The following is an 18,044-nucleotide window of genomic DNA, read 5'->3' on the forward strand; positions in this document are numbered from 1 at the left end:
AGGGTGACACAGAAGGGAGCTATGGGTCTGTCCTCCTGCAGGGTGACACAGAAGGGAGCTATGGGTCTGTCCTCCTGCAGGGTGACACAGAAGGGTGCTATGGGTCTGTCCTCCTCCTGCAGGGTGACACAGAAGGGTGCTATGGGTCTGTCCTCCTGGAGCATGGCACAGACAGAACGGAGCCAGAGTCACTTATATTGGACTCTGTCCCTTCCAACTCTGGAATGACACAGTGACAGAACAGTAGGGATCAGAGTCCCCTTCCTTGCACCTCCAGTCTCCCTCTTTACAGTTCCCTTTTTTTTTTTGCAGCCTTGCAAGGTGATACACACAACCTGTCTGGCATGTAGTGCTTGTGTTTGGTGGGTGTGACCCGTTCCAAGAGGCAATTACATTACGGGGAAGGAGACGCCTCAAGGGTCAACAGTAACCTGATTAAATATTAATATTATATTGCACGAAAGCTGCACCACAGAGGCGCAGGTATATGCACACATGGGCGCGTACAGGACTCATGCTCGCAGACACAAAGAATGGGTCTATAGGCTGAGCCGCATGTACGTATGCACATATACACACAGCTGTATACAGGTCCTGGCCCTCTGCCCAGACCCCTTCTTCTGGTTATATTACATAACATCTGGAGTCTGTCCTTAACTCACCCCATAGAGCGCACCTCCCTCCCTGCGGCTGACCTCCCCTTGTGAGCTACAGAGAAAGAGGTATGGAGGGAGGGGGTGCTGGAGGTGTGTGTGTGTAAAGGAGGTGGAGGGGGGTTCACAGATGTGCATATGCCAGAGAGACCAAAGAAAAGTGAGCAAGAGCAGGCCGCACCATCCTTCAAAATGCTTAAAAATAAAAAACGAATAAAATGGCTCGAAAACTTTTGGTTTAAGCTTTAAATCATCAAGCGTTCTTTTCACCAAAAAGAACAGAAAGCGAATGGAAAGTGCATGCTATTTTTGCATTCAAGCAAACCTGTCATTAGGAGAACCTATGTAAACAAGAGTGACAGAGTGAGGCTGCTTGTTCAGACTCTGTAGCGAAAAATCAAAATTAAATAGTACTCTTGAAAAAGTAAATAAATGCAAGCAACCAGAGATGTCAAGATGAAATGAATAGAATGATGATTTTGCTGCAATAATAACCTTTAATCTAGAGGTTCCCCTTGCAGTACTTTTTTAGGCCACTAGATGTCCTCGGTCAGATGATCCATATCATTCAAGCCACTTGCTGTGAGAGGGGGACAACCCTACCCAACATCATGTGACTAGACCTAGTGAGAAGCAGCACAGTGATGATCCCATCTCTGAGCCACTTTCTCTATGGTAAGCATGTGAATAGATTGGCACCTTGTGCTGCTTCTTCCTTTTACACTGCAGCCCCACTTTATAGACCCTGCAGGGGGTGGAGTCGCAATGCCTACTGCACGCTTGGGTGCACCCTGCTCCATCCATGCAAAGTTAGGTAGGGGCCGGTAGCTGGTACTGTAGAACATCGCTCCTGTGTCAGAGGCTGACAATTGTTTTAAAGCCAATTACCAACCCACTATGTTAGCACCTACCTATAATAAGGTTCAAATGGTCATAAAGACCAAGTACACCCTCAACCAGTATTAGAACCTTAGAGGAAAACGTAGAGGGTAGAAGTGATTCAATTTTTGTTAGTTGATGGGGTTCACCTTTAACATTCGACCCCAAATGTGGTACTCCAGCAACTGATGGTTACCAAAGAAGGTGTGCCTACACACTGGGCCCGATTTATCAAAGCTCTCCGAGGCTGGGGAAAATAGACCATCATGGTAGGACCTGGGTGATCCGGCAAACCTGAAAAGGATTCCTTAAAATACATTTTGTTGGCGGATGTTTTCAGTCCTGAACCAGATCTATGCCAGGTTTGCTCATGATAGTCTATCTTCACCATCCATGGAGAGCTTTAATGACCCAGGCCCATGGTCAGAATGCCATGTGAGCCTTTGAACCCCTGGCATGCTTCTTAGGCAAATACAGGTTTTCTATGAAGTTGAAGGCCAAACCCCACTGCATCCTCCAGTGCATTTCCGGGACCTTCTAAGAAGAACCTAAATTAGGTTGAAGTGACACTCCGCAGGTCTGCAGTTGGTATTTGCATATTACACACACCCTAGGCACAGGTACATTTCCTATAACGCTGTAGACCTTTGTAGCAGTTAAAAAGAAAAAAGAACTAGAAAAATGTATATACCCGTTCCTTCTTGACACTGGTAGGTAAAATGTGGGGAAATGGGGTTTCTTGAGAGTTTCACCAGGGTACAGCCACATTTATGCCCCACATCACACTGCGTGAATCACAAAATTCCTCTACACTCCTTAAAATTTTCCCATACTCATCCTTCTCCCAATTTTACAGTGATAGCCACTTGAGTGCCTAAAGGATTTAAAGTCAATATCCAGGCTCTATTTACACCCCCCCAAACCTCTGCATGTTCATCAACCAGGGCTCACTGGAACCCTAGGAGGTCACTGGGGGTTTCTTAAACAATGTGCAACTTGTGCCTCTCAGGTCAACTTAACACCAATGACCTTAAGGGCCATCTGTAATGATGACATTCTTCTCATTGACCACTAGGCTTATGTACTCTGAATTGGGCAAATTATAAATATTGATGGGGTTTATCTGGGACTTGAAAGTTAGTTTGAGGGTTCTTCAGTGTTAAAAAGATTGAGAAGCCACTGTAAACTGGAGGACTGGTCCTTCTTTGGCTCCTCATATCCCTGCCTGCCATGACATGGGCACTTATCTGTCCAGCAGCAAGGTCCTCTCTCGTTGCTGGCAACCAGGGCTGTCAAGGGCCTGGGAATACTCTGGCAAACATGTGTCTCTGGGGAGTAACGTGTTAATGTAAAATGGTTTCTTTGCATAAGCAAATAAGGGGTTTGGTTTAGATTTAGGTAACTTAGGAGTCAATGACACGGCTGTGTACACTATGTGCCGAGAACAACTGTGCCAGGAGGTCCTGGCAACAAAAGCCAACATCCTGTGGACAGGAGTACGGAGCAGTCTCTAACAGAGTACACAGAGCACTTGGCTCCTTCCAAATGAATTTCTCCTGTCTAAATTACAATGGCCATTTACGACTCCCTGAACAGCTCACTGGCTCGCCAATTTTTTTTTACCTTCTCTATATTATATCTGAAGGTCATAGTCAACAGGCAGCCAAGGTCTTTCCATATGAAAAAAGATGAACTTTAACGAGTGGTAAATTCCTCAAGTAAACTTTGCAGTAATGAGAGATATTTATAACAAAAAATGATAAGGCTGAGGTTACCTTTTTTGGCTATTGCCCCAAGTGTACTATATTCTGAAATCCCAGTGGTCTCGGTACGAGGTGTTTTTTTCAATACATTCCCAACAGTCTATGGTCTCAAAATCCCCAACAGTCCATGGTCTCAAAGTCCTAAAAAGTCTATGGTCTCAAAGTCCTAACGGTCTATGGTCTCAAAGTCCTATCTTGAAGACTCATCTCACAGCCCATAGACTCGAAAAAATTAATGATGGACTCCTTTTGATGTTCTAACCCAAAGGCCGCTCACCTATGCATCTCCAGCAATATGTAGGAAAAACTGCTTTTCAAAGTACTGAGCTCTACTTTTAAAACTTGGAATTGCAAATATTTGGCCATAAAGACCATGGAAGACGTGATTAAAAGAAAACTAAACATCAAGTGTTTATACTGATTCATATTTTTCACCACAGGCTCACACATTATGAACCTCCAACACCAACTGTGGTCTAGTGTTCTCCGTTCTCAGGTTAACTTCCTAAAAGTGAAAACATGAACACATTTCGTAGACAAGAAAATATTCTGAATGCTCATTTTATTGTTTGTGCATCAATTGTCTACAGGACAATGGGGGGCATTTAAAAAAGAGGTAGGGTAAGAATTGTGCAATTGTGGTAGTTTACTGAAAAGTATGCTATTTACCTTTTCTTTCCTCCTAAGAAAAAGGAAAACATATGTGCACTGTATAAGTACTGTAAAGATCAGCATTAAAAAAAAGGTTAGATGGACTCCAAGCCAAGACCAAGATGCATTTTAGGACTTTGGACATTGCAGGGGTTATTTATTAGAGACCCCGTCACCAGACCTTCAATTTTCACAGGATTATTTGAATTTTTGGCATGTTCTTTACCAGTAAAAGCCCCCCTTGTGTAGACAACCAAAAGCCCCATGACTACTGCCATCTTGAATGATGTCAATAGCCCCTGTAGTATAAGAATCACCAATCATGTGACATTCTATAGTTTGTTCCCCCTCCACAAGCTACATAAAGTTTATGTAGGGTGGTAAGGGGTGGGGTGTAGGAGCTGGACAAGCACAAACAGTAATTAGATATTCCCAGTAGAAAAGAGGGTTGTGATGAGGCAGAAGGGACTGGGAATTGCGGCTGTGCTAGGATGTGGTCAATACTTGGATCAAGTTAAAAGGTGCATTGCAAGTGAATAAGATGTGTTTATTGAAAGGAAACATTCTGAGAGTACCGTAAGCTTTTAAACTTTCAGTGCTTTTATCTGCAACTTTTTAAGTTGGTGACAAGGCATCTTTAAATCAATATACCAGCCATTCTCTAAACCAGGGTTACGTTGAACTTTAAGGTTCCTCAAGAGGTTGCCAGGAATTCCTTGAGCCTTGGCCAACTGTACACCCCCCCCCCGATCTGGTGGTCCCTGTATAGCTCGGGGTCCAATAACACAAGCATGGCCCCAGTGATCTTTTTATTTATCTATACAAATTGACCATGATAAGAGGAACATTCTTACACCGACCATCAAAATGGGGAGCTTTTTTGATTTAGCAGGATTCCCCGAAATCTGAACATTATCCTAAGGGATGCATAGGGGGTAGCAGGCATGAAAAACGTTACAATAAAATAAGTGATTTCCCACCTGCAGGACATTTATATTATTATTATAATATATATTATTTTTTGGGACTGTGACTGTCCCAGAACAGACTGTCAATTTTGTTAGTCAGTCTGGTTTGGGTGTCTGTCCATACAGGACATTTTTCCGCACCCTGTCTCCAATCAATATTCCCATCAGATATCACTATGGTTTAGTTAGGACAAACTAACCCAAACACATGGTCTAAAAGTGTTCTCAAACGTGCAGCAATGACGTCAGAACCCCGATTGAAGACCCTCACCAATCTCTAGTCAGACGCCTCATCTTGTCCATTTGTCCCAATACAGGCTATTCTAGTGTGTCTTTTGGGTTGTAGAATGGCAAGGGTCCTTTTTGATGTCAGCATTGCTCACCTCTCTATGGCCATCCATCAATATGGCCCCCACAGGTCCAAAGAACTTTGCGGCATGGTGACTTGGAGTGATCACCAGTCCCCACTAGAGGTGATGCAGAAGATCAGGTGACAGAAGGACATTATGGATCTTGAATCCCCCCCCAGAAAAATATAGGCGTTTTGCCCATTGTGGTCATCTATTTCAGTTTAGGTTGGCCAAAGAAAATAGAAGGTCCCGGTACGGGCAGAGTATTAAAGGTTTACAGTCGTAGAGTATTACCTCATTTGCCCAACTGACATAACGACTTGAGTCCAGATGGCTGTCCAGCTATCCGAGCCCGCTTGAAACAGAGAGGAGGTGTCAAATCTCTCAAATTTCAAACTACTTCAGCTGAAGAATTGACTGTTCAACAGGTGCCAAGAGAGGGAGTCTTACAAATGCTAAGCTCTTAGAAAACAGCCGGCTATATCGGTTGGAAATGCAAAGTTGTACAGTAAACTTTTCCAAACTGACCCAGTTAGGATCTAAACTAATACATTTATATATTTTATGTCAATTGTATAATAACAAGTATCAAAAGCACTTGGGAAGAGTTCCTCCAGGATCCCTCTCTGCTCATGCAAGTTATAAGATCTCTAATGGTAGGGACCTGCCAACACCTAACCCGATCCTTCAGAAGTGATAGGATGCAGGAACGTCTTTGCTTTGGTTATGTGACCAGCACTGAAAAGAGCCTAGGGCAGCATTTTCTAAACATTTCAGCACTACTATTACTTTATATATCTATCCTAGTAGGAACAGAAAAATAACTTTAGGTCAATTTGTGACTATTAAGCCATTTTTACAGGGGGCCTTAGTATTAACATAAAGTCCCCTTATTTGACTTTCTACGGGGTTGTCTTAAATTGGTTTGTGTGTTTGGTGCTCCCATTAGGTTACCCAATGGATAAAGAATCTTCATATGTGGTTACATGATCCGAGACGAGGGAAAGAATCAACCAATTTAAATCCTTAGCCTTACACGTCAGATGATTCTCGTCTGATAATCACCTCAGGGCCAGTATTGGACGATAATCTGTATGTACAGCACTCGTCCGACATTGTTCATGGATCTGTCCTGGTGGATCTATGAACGATTCTAATACAAGTAAAGAGAAGAGAGTACAGCGGGGTGCCACTCCGTCGTTCTCCCCCCTCCATAGAGCAGAACAGAACTGTGCTTCCTTCATGCATTTTTCAGTCTTTGATTTTTGGAAAGGATCGTGAAGGATTGAACGTGTGTACGCAGCCTAAGCCCTAACAGTGAACAAGGAAACAAGATATACAGTCCTAGGAGCATCGTTCATAAGACCCAATAGCAGCAGTTTTGCCAGCCATACCATACAATTTGTGCATTCTGCTACTGTTCACACACCTAAAGTGTTGGATTAGAAAGGAAATAAGGAAATCTTATCCTAAAGTATATCCACACTGTAGTGGAGCAGAGATACACAAATTATGAATTAAAGATACAACCAAGCACAAGTCCTCCAATATCACGTACAAAAGGTGTAGCGTCCAAGAGACTGTGAACCTAGGCTTCAAAGAGTGGTGTGCCTATATTGCACCTTTTGGGTTTTTTTTTATCTGAGGCTGACGTCCAACTCAATGGCTTGAGTACAAGTCCATTATGTCATGCCGAAGAACAGATGGCACCACCCATATTATATTTACAATAGCAAATAACCATCAATCTTTTTTGTTCTATGATGTATACAAGGCATGTCATGGAGGTCAAATATTAACTGGATCTAGGCATACAGAAGAAAAAGACACAGATAGCATTCAAGCAGAGCTGCGGCTGAGAAACAAGCCAGGGCTGGTGCGAGATGACCAAGAACAACCAGCAGACAAAGGTTAGGTGAGGCAAATGGGATCCACAGGATTAGCAGATATTAAATATGAAGGATTAAATGCCTCCAAAGATCTTGATACCCTTTAATTTAAAAATCCTACTAAGTACACTGATCATAATGTAACATTGTGCATCCAAAGATTGGTGCTGGAATTGGCAAGTATGCTTTCTGGGGAAACAGCAACCTGATGACTGCAGGAGGTAATCAGCAGGGACACCACCAACACTTAGGGGAGGCACCGCTTCAAAACTGGTGTAAATGTTATAAAAAGGCTCCTCATTGCCAATCTAGAAAGACTCATCCCTCTTAGCTCACAGAAGACATTGTTGCCCATTTACTCAATGGTCACAAATGGGTTTTAGGTGCACCAGTCATACTGGCATCCAATTCAGCTTTTGACTGTCCAGCCGTTCTAGGCTAATCAGATACTTTCCAAAAGCAACAAGTGCATAGTCTGCAGTTACCAAATACATGACTGGTCCTATGATATAGAATGGTGGGAAGAAATCTAAGACAACCAAGTTATAGGTTGACTAGCCAATCATTATTTCAGCTCATGCAGATCCTCCAAAACGTTATATGATAAAACCCTAAATGAAGTTTTTGGATCAAAGCATGGGGCCTTTCCTGCTTGGAAGAAGAGCACAACCAAAGGCCTTACAATTCACAATATTTCTTTGAAGCCCAAACTTTTTGCATTCTCACGTTTTAACAAAACAAGAGATCTTTATTATCTTGTCAGCATTCGGTGCCTTTATAACAATATCCCAATTTCATATATTTCAAAAGTTATATTTAAGTATATTATATCGTGTATATTATAAGCTCAAGCAAAAAAAAAATGTAAACCCATTCATTTAGGTTTTGTGAAGACCTCAAAGTCTTGTTTTGGTAGATCTTCAGAGCTTAAGGTAGATTTTCTCAACCAAGGTTCTGTGGAACTGTAGGTTTCCTCCACAGATTGCTGGGGGTTCCTTGAGCAATTTGCACCTTTCAGATCAATTACTATTGACACCAATTATCTTTTTGGCTATATGTATAGGTGACATTTCTCCCATTGTGCATCAAATTGATGTACTGTGAACCTTGGATAAAGTCATTATAGAAAGGGTTCTCAAAAGTTTTTTTTAGGGTCCCTCCCATGCTAAAAAAGAAAAAAGTCAAGAAAAGCTAGCTTAGGGCTTCACCAAATCTAAATCTAGAACTTCATGGAAGCAACCTGCTGTTCTTGCAACATCATACCCAAACCTAATAGGGAGCCTTAACACCCTTTGTAAAAGACTGTATAAACCAGAAGTCCACAGGAATTTTATAGGAGCCTTGAAAAGAATCAATTTGTATTCAGATTTCTCTACCAAATACATACAAAGAATGCACAAATGAAAAGAAAGAATGAATCCGTTGCGTATATTCTTGCCTACTGCTGCCAGTATAACTTTTCTTTATTCTTTTCATTTTACCTATTCTAATTACATGTCCACTCAACAGGATAATAAAGCTCTCAAAAGCGAATATATTTATTAAAATACCTGGTGGCTTGGGCATTAAGGTCTTTTGTTCAGGTAGTTCCTGTTTTTGGGTGACAACACTCTGTCCCTCTTTTCCAATGTCATCCATTCATTTAGACTTTGCCCTCTTTACAAATGTCATCCATTCATCTAGAATTGGCAATCTCACACACATACTATGCCATCATCATCATAACACAATGCCTGCAGCAAGGCTATAGCAGGATAGGAGCCCAGAGATTTATTTTTTTTTAATGGATAGCTAAGGGCCACAATGGCTTGAAACATCTCTTGCCCTTATGTTATCCCTTAACTATATCCCGAAGATGCCGATATGTTCCTATCACAAGCCCATCTATGAGATTTCAATGTCCTGCGAGCGGCCCTCACACCACAGCATGCGCCCTCCTCCATGTTTATGTCCATTATACGCGACTCAAATTCAAACAATGGTTCGATTTTGCTTCTGCATGACTAACAGAAGCTGCTTTGACGTCAAATCAGTACAAAAAGCTCATTAACATATTTAGTGTTACACAAAGGCCGCATTGAAAAACTTTCATTCTCAAGTTTTTTTTTTTTGCACCTTGTGATATACATAAAATGCTCTATAGGATAAAAATTCATAGCTGTACGATAAAATGCAAATCTAAACCCAAAAGTCTCCAGTCTTTCAATAACTAACAAAGTAAAATAGGAACAAACTAACAAAAATGCTACAGGCACACAAGCAAACCCTTTAAATGGATAAATGACAGATGTAACACACATGCAACTGAACGAAAACAAAAATAAAAAAGTGTTGACAGCCTGGTATTGCATTACAAACTGATGGTGTAGGTGCCTGCTGGAGTCAAAAGTCTAATTTTTCAGTTTTAAAAGTTTTCTAGCATTTAGAGTATGCTAATGGGAGCTTTACAGCAAGCCTGCCATGCATAAAAGGTATCCCAAAGTGTACCTACAATATAGGAAAGGGGAATACCTACCTTTCCGGCTGCTTATGGTACCAGAAGGTCACTGTGACTTCTATGGGTGTTGTTCTTCATGGTTGGCTGCAGGTCTTGCCGGTTCCTCTTGATGACCTTCATGCTACCCCATGGAGCCATTGGAAACCAAGTGTAGGACATTCCAAATGGTTACAGAATGGTAGATGTAGAAGAGTATACTCCGAGCAAGGTGCCAACAGATGTGGAAGTTTACATGGAGTCATTGAGCTCCGTTGACATGTTTAGACCCTGGCTGTAGAAGGGTGCTTGGTGGGAGATACCTCCTAATACAACAATGGGGCACAATTGCTCCCACAGACACTGATGTTGCATAATTTCTGCCGTCAATGATTGAGCACCATTTCTCCCACTGGCACAAACATTGGGGCTGTATTTGTTATATGGATACTAATGATGGTGTACTATTCCTACCTTGGGACACCATTGAGGAGACAATATTACCAACAATGGAGACTCTTTCTATTGACCCCCAGCGACGGGGCACAATATCTACTTTGGACACCACCGATAGGACAATATTACCAAAAATTGAGATTCCTCCACCGACACCAACAATAGTGGTATTATAGTTTTTATTGAACCCCAGTGATGGGGCACTATTCCCTCCTCCGACACCAACAATGGATGCGTTATCTTTCCAATGATATAGGGATTTCTCCACTGACCCCCAAGTACCGAGGACTATTCCTTTCCCCACAGGCTCACTTTTTAATTGTATTGACCTTCAATATTGGTGCAGTTTTTATTTCCATCAACGACAGTGATTCCTGCTGAAATTTCCTGTCCTCACTGGCTTTTGGTCTAGCACCCCCCAGGAAATGTTCAGACCTGCTTCTAAAAACCATGGCAGTGAAGGCTGAATTCACAATGGCAGGGAGGTTGTGGTGCATTTACTGCTTCCACACATTAGGGACAGTTACATAAAGCCTCTCCTCGTGGTAGCCCCATAGAGAATGAATAGGGGCAACAGTAATAAGTAGTACTAGTACCGCTTACTGCCGCTGGCTGTCACATGTGCAGACATTGGTTCTTTTTTTAACCACCGATGTTGTGCGAGTGCTCAAGCAGCTGGCAAGACCAGGTGTGAACCTACCCCAAATGCCTTTTCCGCACAGCACGGCATTCACAAATAATTTCAGGCAATCACTTGCATTTGCAAATACCTGTACAGGCATTTCTAAGCATTCGTTCTGGCTTTTGTAACACCAACCAAGCTATGGTTTACCTTGCTTGTGCAAGCATTTCTGAGCAGTTGCTAATCTATGGAGCTGTATGGCCACCAAAAACCAGACCCAGTCATTTTTATTTTATTTTATTGCAGATCTGAATGTGGCTTTAGAGTTGAGGAGACTGAACTGGCCCTTTGGTTAGAAATCATAGAGCTGCTGGTATAAGTTGGACTGAGTTTCACCCAAAGACGGATACCGGGACGACGCGGGACACGATGGAAGAAACCTCCGGGCGGATCGACTGCTCCGTGGGATTGAAGGTAAGTGTGTTTTCTTTTGTTTTGAGTTTCCTCAAAACTTCCTCTTTACTTGAAATCTCCCCAGTATAAGAGGAAAAAGAAAATAATTAAATCTCTCTCTAATCTTAAAACATAAAAAAAGTGCTGTGTTGCACTTTGAGCAGAAATCAGAACACAACACAAGTCATGAGCACAATGAAAACATGAACAGTATGTTTCCAGGCATGAGAGGATCATTTTTCAGTCTTGTTATCATTCACTGCTTTTTTTTCAAGGACGCCAGCAAATTGGTTTCAGCGAAATGCAGCTTAACCCTGCGCTGAATGCGAGAAGCAGACATACGTATGTGGATGGCGGAGCTGCTTGACACATTAACAAGCAGGGATTTGCCAAACGCTGTCCTCGCTCAACTTACCATTTACGTACAAAGTATGATTAAAAGCAAAAGTGCCAGTCAAAACACAACCAGTGGCGTAAACTGATAAAAATGTGATAAAAAAAAAAAAAACTTGTTTACCAAAACGTAACTTGGTTATGTTATTATCAAGATCTGGGTTGCTCAGCCAAGGTCTGATGGCAACTTAGGGTTCCCCCAGAGGTTTGCTAGGGGTTCCTTGAGCAATTTGTACCTCTCAGGTCAGACTAAGTGACACCAATGATCTTTTTGGCTATCTATATGGGTGACATTCTTACCATTGACCAGCAATGTAAGAGGAATTCTTCACACTGACCACCACACTAATGTACTATAGCTGTGGATATAGTAATTATAGCTGGGGTTCCCTGAAGACCTGAAAGTTATTTCAAGAGCCCCCGATTTTGAAAAGATCAAGATTTGCAGTTGATTGTGAACCCTAAAATTAAAATTTGTTATTGTAGCCTCCTCAGTTTTATGGATTTTTGGTCTCCTGTTATTTCCAATGCAGGATTTTTAATCCTTTTGTTTGAACCGGTTGATCCTACACCAAAGACACATTTGCACGCAGTTGTGGTTCAGCGGCCAAACCACTCCGTAATGTGCTCCAGCCATATGCAAAATAGTTCTCATCCGATTTACTTGGCAGAGCCTGCAGCAAAATACTGCAATCCACTGCGATCTGCAACAGTTCTATAGTTGCAGCAGCATTTCGCACGTTGCAAATATTCTACTTCTGGAACTTTGTTGTGCTGGTAACGCTCTGCAAACTTTTTGACAACGCCATCCATCTGTGGTTTATTACAGCACCCGCTGCCTTAAATGCCCCTTGGCTGTTGGATGCGCTGGAACTCTAGAGTTAGGAGACTGAGATCACGGACATTGCAGCTCCTTTACAAGGATAAGAAAATACTGTGGCCTGCAATGCATGTCCTTGGTTACCACCACTAAAGTATTGAAGCAATCAGATCCCACAGTATAAAAAAACCCTTTGTGTATATTTTCCGGTGTATGTGTTTTTGTAGTATATTTAGCTCTTTAGCTGAATTTGTCCTAGGAGTATTGATCTGGCACAACAGATCACTAAACAACGCTCTTCTATTGTGTGCTCCTTCCCCCAACCTCTTAGATTGTAAGCTTTTCTGGGCACGGTCTTCTCCTCCTCTCGTGTCATTGTTTGTATCCGTCCATCATTTGCAACCCCTATTTATTGTACAGCATTACAGAATATGTTGGCACTTCAAATATCAATGCTGTGGACTGCAATGCATGCGCTGCAGTACATTATCACTGTGCATTGATTTCCTAAAGAAAAAAAACCTTTGTGTATTTATTTTCCTGTCTATGTGCTTTAGTTGTCCATTTAGCTGGATTTGCCCTTTGAGCAGAAACAAAAAAAATTGAGCAAATACTCACAAAATAGAGAGAGGAAGGCAGGTAGGACTGAGCAATAGGAAGCAGCACAGCACTGTGTGTGGTTTGCCTCTCACCCCTACACTGGTGACCACAACTCATATAAAATGTGTGCTAACGGTGCACAGGTGGGTGTTTTGGGGGCAGGAAGGCGAGATAGGCATTTCTGTTTGTCGGTGGGGAGGCGGTCTACAAATGACACATGTGTGGCTGATAAGGAAAAACAAAAAAGTTCACCTGTAGACAAAAGAAAGTTGTTGTACACATTAACTAGGAGGAATCCAAAAAAGTAACATTTTTTTTCTCTCCAAACTCCAGGAATTTTGTATCTTTGCACTAGATAAAAAAATTATTGAATATAAAAATACTGCTACAGCAAACCAATGAGAACTGCAGATTAAACTAATAAGATTGTACAATTTTGATACAATACAATACGAACAGGCCCAAGGCTCATGCTGACTTGTTGCATTACTCACATGCTATGTTCCTGAGCTGTGGCCTGGCTTTATACAGCGTCTCAGCCTCTGCTATGTATTGTCTAATGGGCTTCTCCTCTTCCAATCAGAAAAGACCCTAATTGCGTCCACTTGTAATTGGCCAGTTGACGGGCGTATCAGGGCCACAGACAAAAGAAGCCAGGAAGAAAAGAAATGGAGGTGACCATATGCCCTACTATTGCGTAATTTGTGTTACCAATGGCCTTCTTATCCAGATTTAGGCCCTTTGTTGGCCAATCTCTTTTTACAGGGCAATTAATGGATAAAACCACTTCAAGTGCACCAAACACCCCTGGGATCCCATTACCTCCTCAAGCAGCATCCTCGTTATCACTGTACATGTTGCCCTAGCTGTGCAGAGAGCAGAGCTGTGGGAGTGGCGCCCACTACTGGCTGCCTGCAGAAAACTACAGGAGGGGGTGGAGACAAGACCAGCCATTCTGCACAGGTGGACAGAGCATCAGTGACTGGTCTTTTTACAGGAAGTTCCTGCAGAAATGTGAAAGAAAATACACAAAGCATGCAGATATTCAAGAAACATTACACAATTGCTTATCTCGGAGTTCAGCTGGTAAGTTTTGTATAAAACAAATATATTCCAAAGGCTCCCTGGAAAATGTGTAAATGTTTGTAAAAGTTTTGGCTGCACTGTGTGTTGTATCTGCCATAGAAGGCGGCTAAGAGATACTCGCTGTTAATATGGAAGTGCTTAAGTGGTGATTGCTGATGTGTGTATTAATACATTCAACGTGAGTGGCATTCTATGTGTTCTCATGAATAATTAAAGTGAAAAGTGTTCCATAATGGATGCGTTCGAGGGATTGATGAAGCATAAAAAGTTGTGCGGAGTGGGGCTCGGAGCTCAGGCGAATGTCACACCGAGGTACTGCTGCATTTGTGTATATATATTAGCCAAGGGAATTTGGCACTTCGACAACCCCCCCGCCATGTAGTAAGTAGATGCAGAATTCTTAGTGTGTGGAAATAAAGGGTCAGTCCAGCTAAGGCTGTTGTTTTTGGATTTGGATGGCCACTGGTGGCCTGTTCTGTCCTATAAAGAGGTAAAGAGGAAAGATTAAAAGGAGAAGCCCAGCTGCACGGACTACAATGCCTTGTTAGTGGTTGGCCATTTAGACTTTTTATACTGAAGCTGGACCTTCAGCTGAGGTGACCACAAATGATCATCTTGGGTGATGAAAATCTAGGCTCTGTATGAACATTAAAAGGGTAGAAGACATGATGATGATCTAGAACTTACAAGTCTCAGCAACCCACTAATATTTCTCATTTTTTTTTTGTTAAGTACAAATCCCAGAGTGTCCTATCACTTCCTTTTTTCTTTATTGATCTTCAAGACCAAAAACGCCCAATCGGTGTCCAATCAATGTCCCACTGACTGTCTAAAGAACTAAAAGACATAGCATACCTAGCCAACTCTTGTCCCTTTGGAATTAAAAGTCGCAGCAGATCCCACTATCTCCTCCAGTATAAAAACACATTTTCCGGCAACTAAAGGTCCCTTAATATCCCACTAACGCCTGTTGTGCCTATGACGAGCTACAAGTCCCACCAGATTCCAATGCCTCCTCTTTTGTTTCTGTAGCTAAGAGTCCTAGAATGTTCTACTGACTAATCTATCTGTAGAACAACAGGTCCCATTGTGTACCTTTGACTTCTCTTTGGTCTTCCATCATGTCTAAATGACTTCTCCTTTGTTACTGTGTATGCCCTATTAACACATCTTATGTCACTGTACAACTACAGATCCCACCAAGTTCTTCTGATGCATCTCTGTAAGTCCAGGAATGTCCTACTGATACCTTTGCTGTCTCTGTAGGACTACTGGCCCCACTGCTTCCCCTTGCATGCCTGTAGAAGTCCAACCATGTCCCAGTGACTCCTTTTTTGTTGCTCTGGTGCTACTATAGAACTTCAGGCCCCACCATGTCCATCTTATTCCTCTTGTGTCTTTGTAGAACTCCAAGTCCCACCCTGTCCCTTTTCTGTTTCTCTGGCGTTACTATCAAACTTCAGGCCCCACCGTGTCCCTCTGACTTCTTTTCTATCTCTATAGAACTTCAGGTCCCACCATTACTCCTCTTCTGTCTTTGTATAACTACAAGTCCAACCATGTCCCAATAACTCCTCTTCTGTTCCTCTGACATTACTATCAAACATGAATGTCCTACTGACACCATTGCTGTCTTTGAAGAACTACAGGTTCCACCATGTCTTTCTGAATTCTCTTGCAGCTCTGTAGAACTTTAACAATGTCCCAATGACTCCACTTCTGTTCCTCTAGTGTTACTGTAGAACCTCAGGTCCCACCATGTGCCTCTAAATCCTTTAATGTCTCTATAGAACTTCTGGTCTAATCATGTCCTTCTGACTCTTTTTTTTGTCTTTGTATAAATACAAGTCTCTCGCAGTAAAATGAACGCTGGCTTCAGATCCCTCACAAATCAGTTATGCCCACTTGCCAAAGCTGTAGTCACATAATGCATCCTTGTACACCAAAGTACTCCAGCTTCCAGGAGGTTTGCAGAACGCTATTGTTCAGGTAGCTGCTTACTTGATGCAGAATAATAACTATGGAAGCCTAATTTCCCCTAATTGCTAAGTGATACCTACACATTCCTTCACGTTTTAACCATAGATATAAAAGTGCATAGAACTTTGCATCATTGCAGATCTGCCCTCAACTTTTAGAACTTCAGGTCCCAACATGACTCTTCTTGTGTCTTTGTATAACTACAAGACACACCATGTCCCAATGACTCCATTTCTGTTCCTATGTCTTACTGTAGAACTTCAATTGCCACCATGTCCCTCTAACTCCTCTTCTGTTCCCCTGGTGTTACTGTAGAACTTCAGGTCCCATCATGTCCCTCTAACTCTTCTTGTATCATTGTATACCTACAAGTCCCACCATGTCCCTTTAACTCCCCTTCTGTTTCTCTGGTGTTGCTGTAGAACTTCAGGTCCCATCATGTCCTTCTGACTCTTCTTGTGTCTTTGTATAACTACAAGTCCAACCATGTCCCAATAACTCTACTTCTGTTCCTCTGGTGTTACCATCAAACTTCTGGTCCCACTATGTCCCTCTGGCTCCTTTGGTGCTTCTGTAGAACCACAAGTCCCACCAAGTTCTTTTACTCTTGACTTTTAAGTCTAATATTACCAGTCAGCAAATTCCGGTATTCTACACTGCTGTCTCTCCCACCTGTAAAGAACCACAAGCCTCAGCATGTCCTTTTTCAGGTGTCCCTCCTGAATTGCAGCTTTTATTAGGGGAGCCTCCCGGCTGCTGGTCTTGGTGACTGACAACTGCTGGATCATTAAGCCCCCTCTGAAGCCTAGCAGCCCCTATAGGGACTATCAGTCCATAATCCTGCAGCAACTATAAGAGCAGAGCTTTCCGTTACACATGCCTAAACATGTATGTTAAATGCATGTAACCAAACACGCTGATTCATCGTAAGCAGAACTCCTGTCTTCCAAAATCTTAAAAAAAAATGTCTAGACTGGTGCCAGAAGCAAATAAAATAAAAAAATGTATGATATGTTCAACGCGATTGTGACGCATGCAACACACGTCACATGATCAACAATTCACCAAACACTCAGAAACAAACACGACTTGAGAAGAATATCGTACAATTACTTGGATTCTTACGTGCTACAAATGGTCTCTTGAGATATGATTTTAAAACAGCTTTATTTGCATTTGAGAAAAAAAAGAATCAATATTTCCACCAAAAACATTTGGAGTGGACAACCATTGGGTAGGTTGTCCATAACACAAAAAAGATTCATCTCTAGCAGGAAAATGAACGCTGGCTCCAGGTCCCTTGAAAATCAGTTACGCTGTTACATAAGGCGTCCTTGTACGTCAACGTGCTCCAGCTTCCAGGAGGTTTGCAGAACTGCCCTTGTTCAGGTAGCTGCTTACTTGATGCACAATAGTCACAGTGGAAGCCTAATTTCCCCTAATTGCTAAGTGATACCTACACATTCCTTCATGTTTTATCCATGGATATAAAAGTGCATAGAAATAGCTGTGGATCTGCCCTCAACTTCTTGTGAGCTGACAACACACAACATTTTGGAGCACCTAGTGGTGTCAGCCCTGCCTGGTTATCTCTGGCTAAGCTATTCAACCAATCCCATGCTCAGATCTCTACAACATAAAGGCCAATCATTCTATGGTCCAAGAGAAGAACTAATGGTCCAAGAGAAGAACTAGGAAAGCCAATTTAAATAGCACAGGAAGTGTGCAGAGGACACAGCCGGGTTTGAATTTGCCATGCATGTTCCAAGTCAGCTATGCAGGAATAAAGCAAATCAACACAGCTCATTAGGTCAGCCTGCGTGTAGAATTCGAGCACTGAATTAGCTGTTCAATGCTGTCCTGTAAGTCTCAACCCCCGTTTTGGCCGCTACAGGGGAAAAACCCCTAAAAAACCCTGGTTGCCTGTACAAGCCCACCGAATGTATAAAAGAGAAAAGCGTGTGTAAATAATGAGTCATTTCAGGGCATCCTGCAAACTTTACCTCGC

At 42.2% G+C, this 18,044-nt stretch overlaps 1 protein-coding gene across 2 annotated transcripts in view; it reads right to left on the reverse strand.

The window, feature by feature from the left end:
* KDM6B (lysine demethylase 6B) overlaps positions 1-18,044 on the reverse strand; it is a 75,566-nt gene that overhangs the window by 43,484 nt on the left and 14,038 nt on the right. The window lies entirely within an intron of this gene.

The sequence above is a fragment of the Pyxicephalus adspersus genome, chromosome 2 (assembly GCF_032062135.1).
Source record: "Pyxicephalus adspersus chromosome 2, UCB_Pads_2.0, whole genome shotgun sequence".
NCBI lineage: Eukaryota > Metazoa > Chordata > Amphibia > Anura > Pyxicephalidae > Pyxicephalus > Pyxicephalus adspersus.